General features: G+C 40.9%; 1 pseudogene; it reads right to left on the reverse strand.

Moving 5' to 3' along the window:
• Positions 1 to 434: 434 nt before the first annotated feature.
• On the reverse strand, positions 435 to 549 carry LOC122484544 (annotated as a pseudogene).
• Between the last annotated feature and the right edge of the window lie 5,451 nt (positions 550 to 6,000).

Consider the following 6,000-nt stretch of genomic DNA (forward strand, 5'->3'; position numbering starts at 1 on the left):
CTTGGAGCTGTCAGCACAGAGCCCGATGCGGGGCTTGAACTCACAAACTGGGAGATCATGACCTGAGCCCAAGTCAGATGCTTAACCGACTGAGCCACTCAGGTGCCCCTCTGCCCATTTTTTAAATAACATTGTTTTTGTTTGTTTTTGGAGGTGAGTTGTATGAATTCTTTATATGTTTTAGATATTAACTCCTTATTAGTTATATCATCTGCAAATATGTCTCCCGTTCAGTAGGTTGCCGTTTCATTTTCATGTATCTGTTTTTCTGCCAGTACTGTACTGTTTTGGTTTCTAAAGCTTTGTAGTAAAGTTCAAAATCTGAGATTGTGATGTCTCCAGCTTTGTTCTTTCTTCCTCAATATTGCTTTGGCCACTCAAGGGTCTTTTGTGGTTCTGTACAAATTTTAGGAGTTTTTTGTTCTAGTTCTGTGAAAAATACTGCTGGTGTTTTGATAGGCATTGCATTGCACGTCATTCTTGCACAGGGACCATGCTAATTTTCTCTGTATTGTTCCAGTTTTAGTGTATATTGCTGCCGAAGCGAACGCTGATAGAGATCACGTTGAATCTGTAAATTGCTTTGGGTCGTATGAACATTTTCACAATATTAATTCTTTCAATTCCTGAACAGGGTATATCTTTCCATTTATTTGTGTCATCTTCAATTTCTTTCATCAGTATCTTATGGTTTTCAGAAGTATAGGTCTTTCACCTCCTCGGTTAAGTTTATTGCTAGATAATTTATTCTTTTTGATGCAATTGTAAATGGGATTGTTTTCTTAATTTCTGTTTCTGCTAGTTCATTATTAGTGTGTAGAGACACAACAGATTTCTGTATGTTAATTTTGTATCCTGCAGCTTTACTGAACTTGTTTATTAGTGCTAACAGATTTTTTTTTGTTGTTGTTTTTTGGTGGCGCCTTCAGGGTTTTCTATATATAGTATCAGTCTGCAAATAGTGACAGGTTTACTTCTTCCTTACTAATTTGGAAGACTTTTATTTCTTTTTCTTGTCTGATTGCTATAACTAGGACTTCCAATACTATGTTGAATACAAATAGTCAAAGTCCTTGTCTTGTTCTTGATCTTAGAGAAAAAGCTTTCAGCTTTTCACCACTGAGTGTGATGTTAGCTGTGATTTTGTCATACATGGCCTTTATTTAAAGTTGAGGTATGTTCCTTCTTTAAAAAAATTTTTTTTAATGTTTGTTTATTTTTGGGGGGGGTCGTGTGTGAGCGGGGGAGAGGTAGAGAGAGAGGGAGATGCATAATCTGAAGCAGGCTCCAGACTCTGAGCTGTCAGCACAGAGCCCGATGTGGAGATTGAACTCATGAACCATGAGATCATGACCTGAGCTGAAGTCATACACTTAACTGACTGAGCCACCCAGGTGCCCCAAGGTATGTTTCTTTTATACCCACTTTGTTGAGAGTTTTTATCATGAATGAATATTGACTTTTTTTAAATGCTCTTTCTGTATCTATTGAGATGATCATATGATTTTTATTCTTCATTTTCTTCATAGGGTATAGCATGTTGATTGATTATGGTTATTGAACCATCCTTGAATCCCTGGAATAAGTTCCACATGATTGTGGTGAATCATCCTTTTAATGTTGAATTCAGTTTGCTAATATTTTGTTAAGGATTTTTGCATCTGTGTGTTCATCAGGAATATTGGCCTCTTTTCTTCTTTTCTTTTTCCTTTCCCTATCTTTCTTTTTCTTTCTTTCTTGTCTTTGATTTTGGTATTAACGTAATGCTGGGCTCATAGAAATTTGGAATTTCTCTTTTTTCCTGATTCAGTCTTGGGAGACAGCTTCTAGGAATTTATCTGTTTCTTCTGGGTTTCCAATTTGATGGTGTATAACTTTTCATAGTTTCTTATAGTCCTTTGTATTTTTATGTGGTGTCAGTTGAAATTTACCTTTCATTTCTGATTTTATTTATTTGAGTTCTCTCTTTCTTTTGATGAGTTTGGTTAAAGGTTAGTCCATTTTGTTTATCTTTTTAAAAATCCAGCTCTTAGTTTCATTGATTTTTTTTTTGGTCTCTATTTTATTTATTTCTACTCTGATCTTTATTATTTCCTTCCTTCTGCTAACCTTGGACTTTGTTTGTTGTTCATTTTATAGTTCTTTAGGTGTAAGGTTAGATTGTTTATTTGAGATTTTTCTTATTTCTTGAGATAGACCCATATCACTGTAAACTTCTCACTTAGAACTGCTTTTGCTGAGCTGACAGCACAGAGCCTGACACAGGGTTTGAACTCGTGAACTGTGAGACCATGACCTGAGTTGAAGTCAGATGCTCAACCGACTGAGCCACTCAGGTGCCCCTACAGTTTTTGTTTTAAGGTCTGTTTTGTCTAACATAAATGTTGCTACCCCAGCTTTTTTTTTTTCACTTTCATTTCCATGGAATATCTTTTTCTCATCCCTTCACTTTCAGTCTACATGTATCTTAAGGCCTGAAGTGAGTCTTTTATAGGCAGCATACAGACGACTCTTATTGTTTTAAATCCATTCAGTCACCCTGTGTCTTTTGATTGGAACATTTAGTCCATTTGTATTTAAAGTAATTGTTGATAGGTATGTACTTATTGCCATTATGTTAATTGTTTTCTGTGTGTGTGTGTGTGTGTGTGTGTGTGTGTGTTTGTAATTCTCTGTACCTCTTCTCTCTCTTGCTCTCCTCCATTCTGATTTGATGAGTTTCTTTAGTGTTATGCTTAGATTTCTATCTCTGTTTTTTTGTGTATCTTTTATAGGTTTTTGGCTTGTGGTTACCATGAGGTTTGTATATAATATCCTGTGTATATAGCAGTCTATTTTAAATTGACAATCATTTAAGTTCAAATACATTCTCAAAGCATTGCATTTTTACTTGATGTATCAATGTATATGACATCGTATTTTATATCTTTTTATTTTTATGTACCTTTAATTATTGTAGATATAATTTATTTCACTACTTTTGTCTTTTAACCTTTGTACCAGCTTTGTAGGTGATTGATCTACTACCTTTACTGTATGCTTACTTTTGTTGGTGAATTTTTTTCCTTTCATAATTTTCTTTTAGTTATGGCCGTTTTTCTTCTCCTTAAAGAAGTCCTTTTAACATTTCTTTTTTTTTAATGTTTGTTTATTTATTTATTTTTAAACAATTTTTTTTAATATTTATTTTTGAGACAGAGAGAGACAGAGCATGAACAGGGGAGGGGCAGAGAGAGAGGGAGACACAGAATCTGAAACAGGCTCCAGGCTCTGAGCTGTCAGCACAGAGCCTGATGCGGGGCTCGAACTCACAGACCGTGAGATCATGACCTGAGCCGGAGTCGGACGCTTAACCGACCGAGCCACCCAGGCGCCCCCCAATGTTTATTTATTTTTGAGACAGAGAGAAACAGAGCATGAATGGGGGAGGGTCAGAGAGAGAGGGAGACACAGAATCTGAAACAGGCTCCAGGCTCCGAGCTGTCAGCACAGAGCCCAACGCGGGGCTCAAACTCATGGACCGCAACATCATGACCTGAGTCAAAGTCGGATGCTTAACCGACTGAGCCACCTAGGTGTCCCGTTTTAACATTTCTTTTAAGGGTGGTTTGGTGGGGTGATCTTTTTAAGTTTTTGTTTGTCTGGGACACTCTTTCTCTCTCCTTCAACTCTGAATGATAATCTTGACAGGTGGAGTATTCTTGGTTGTAGGTTTTTTCCTTTCAGCACTTTGAATATATCCTGCCACTCTCTTCAGGCCTGTAAAGTTTCTGCTGAGAAATAAGCTGATAGCTTTATGGGATTTCCTTTATATGTAACTAGCGGCTTTTCTCCTGCTGCTTTTAAGATTCTTTATCTTTGATTATTGACATTTTAATTATTCAATACATATTTTTGAATGAGTATACAAAATAAGAACAATCAAGTATTATAGGTGCTGCCTACAAGGGAAAAAAAAGGAGGGATTCCAAGGAGAGTTTGGGAGAAAGCAGTGGTTGTTTTTCTGGAAAGAAGAAGAAAGGCACTCTCCACAGAGGGATTCTCAGAAGCAAAGTCATGGAGGAAGGAAGTGTGTCTGGGGAACTGCATATTCTGAAGTTCTGTGTGGCTCAAGCATGGAATGGGAGGAGGGGTGGTACCTGAGATGTGGTTGGGGAAGGAAAAGGAGCCAGATCACAAGAGACTGGATCTGCAAGGCTAAAGATGTTAGATTTTATCCAATAAGCAGTGGAGAACCATGGAAATCTCTAAAGCAGAGTGGAAGTGTGATGAGACTTGCACTTTGTTTTTTACATTTATTTATTTATTTGTTTGTTTGTTTGTTTGTTTATTTATTTATTTATTTATGAGACAGAGACACAGAGCACTGGTCGGGGAGGGATATAGAGAGAGGGAGACAGAATCCAAAGCAGGCTCCAGGCTCCGAGCTGTCAGCACAGAGCCCGACGCAGGGCTCGAACTCACAAACCGCAAGATCATGCCCTGAGTCAAAGTCAGACACTTAACCGACCGAGCCACCCAGGTGCCCCGAGACTTGCACTTTGGAGAGGTGAATGGAAGTCAGGGCAATGGTGTGGGGTTGGAAAGGTGCACAGTAGTGGGTGGAGGGCAACTGGGAGCATAGGAGCTTAGCTGAGGGGGCTGAGAGCTTGAAAGAGGGGACGGAGGAGAATAGGACAGGTGAGGGAGATTCAGTTTGGGGAACTCATAATACATAGGCATTCCCTGGGTGTGTTTGGTGAGGGTTGCAAGAACTCCCAGGTTTCTGGTGCGGCTCTTCTGAAGGATGGAAGAGACAAGGCAGTTTTGGGGCAAAAGATCATGAATTTCGTGTCGGACAAGTTGAGCTTGAGGTACCCGTGGGATGCACATGTGGAGAGGTCCAAGTTGGGGTTGAGGAGTGAGGTCTGAGTGGAGGGTGGATATCCGACAGGTGTTGGCAAACAGGTGGTAATGGGCACCCAGGGAGGGTTGCAGGCCTAAAAGAAAACAGAACCTGAGACAGGATCTGAAGGAGCACTGATATTTAAGGAATAGCAACAAAGGAGTGTGAGGAGTGGCAGAAGGCCAGGAGAGCCAGGAGAGGGCCACACCACAGAAATGGGCACGTTTCAGTGAGGGGAATGCTCAGCGTGTTAAGTAAAGACTAACAGATCAGGAAATGACTGCCCTTGAAAAGCAGTTTGTTATATCCCCAGATCCAAAGAGGAGGGATGCATGATCCACAGGGGGCCACTCTGGGAATCAGAAGGCAGAGGAGGGAGAAGGGGGTTTCCATGGGAAAGAATATGTGAGGCAAGATAAACAGGTTTAGGATTACTACTTTGAATAATTGTAGTGGGTTCTGGGGGCACAGGGGTGACTCCAGTTGGCTGGTACCTGGCCCTGTGATGAAGGCTAGTAGCTTGGAGTGTGAGAACCTGATAAGGAGATGGTTGAGAATGTGGACACCATCAAATCTGACTGGTTAACTAAGTTAGATTGGTAAACTAGACGGGTTAAATTAGATTGGCTTGTTTGCAGTTGAAAGGTGCACTCGTGGGTGAATGGTGTATTATCTCTAGGAATTGGCTAACCCTGGGGTGGGAAGTCATCCCAGGTGTCGAAGCATCAGAATATAGAACATAAAAGACCTAGTTAATGTAGTGATGGGTGGGGGAGCGAGTGGGAAGAGATTGGAGATGTAAAGCAGAGGAACCTTGTAAGTGAGGATAGTATAACTGCCGTGGCTCCCTCTTCTCTCAAGGGTGGTCGGAGCCACGTGGAGAGGTGAGTTGCTGGTTTCCAAAGAATGGGGCTAGAGCATCCCCTGGAGGCAAGGATGTGCCTGCTGGTAAGATCTTGCTCATGCGTGGGGCACCTGGGTGGCTCAGTCGGTTGAGCATCCGACTTCAGCTCAGGTCATGATCTTGCTGTGCGGAGTTTGAGCCCCGCATCGGGCTCTGTGTTGACAGCTTGGAGCCTGGAGCCTGCTTCAGAGTCTGTGTCTCCTCCTCTCTC

Source organism: Prionailurus bengalensis, chromosome D1, assembly GCF_016509475.1.
Source record: "Prionailurus bengalensis isolate Pbe53 chromosome D1, Fcat_Pben_1.1_paternal_pri, whole genome shotgun sequence".
In the NCBI taxonomy this organism is placed as follows: Eukaryota; Metazoa; Chordata; class Mammalia; order Carnivora; family Felidae; genus Prionailurus; species Prionailurus bengalensis.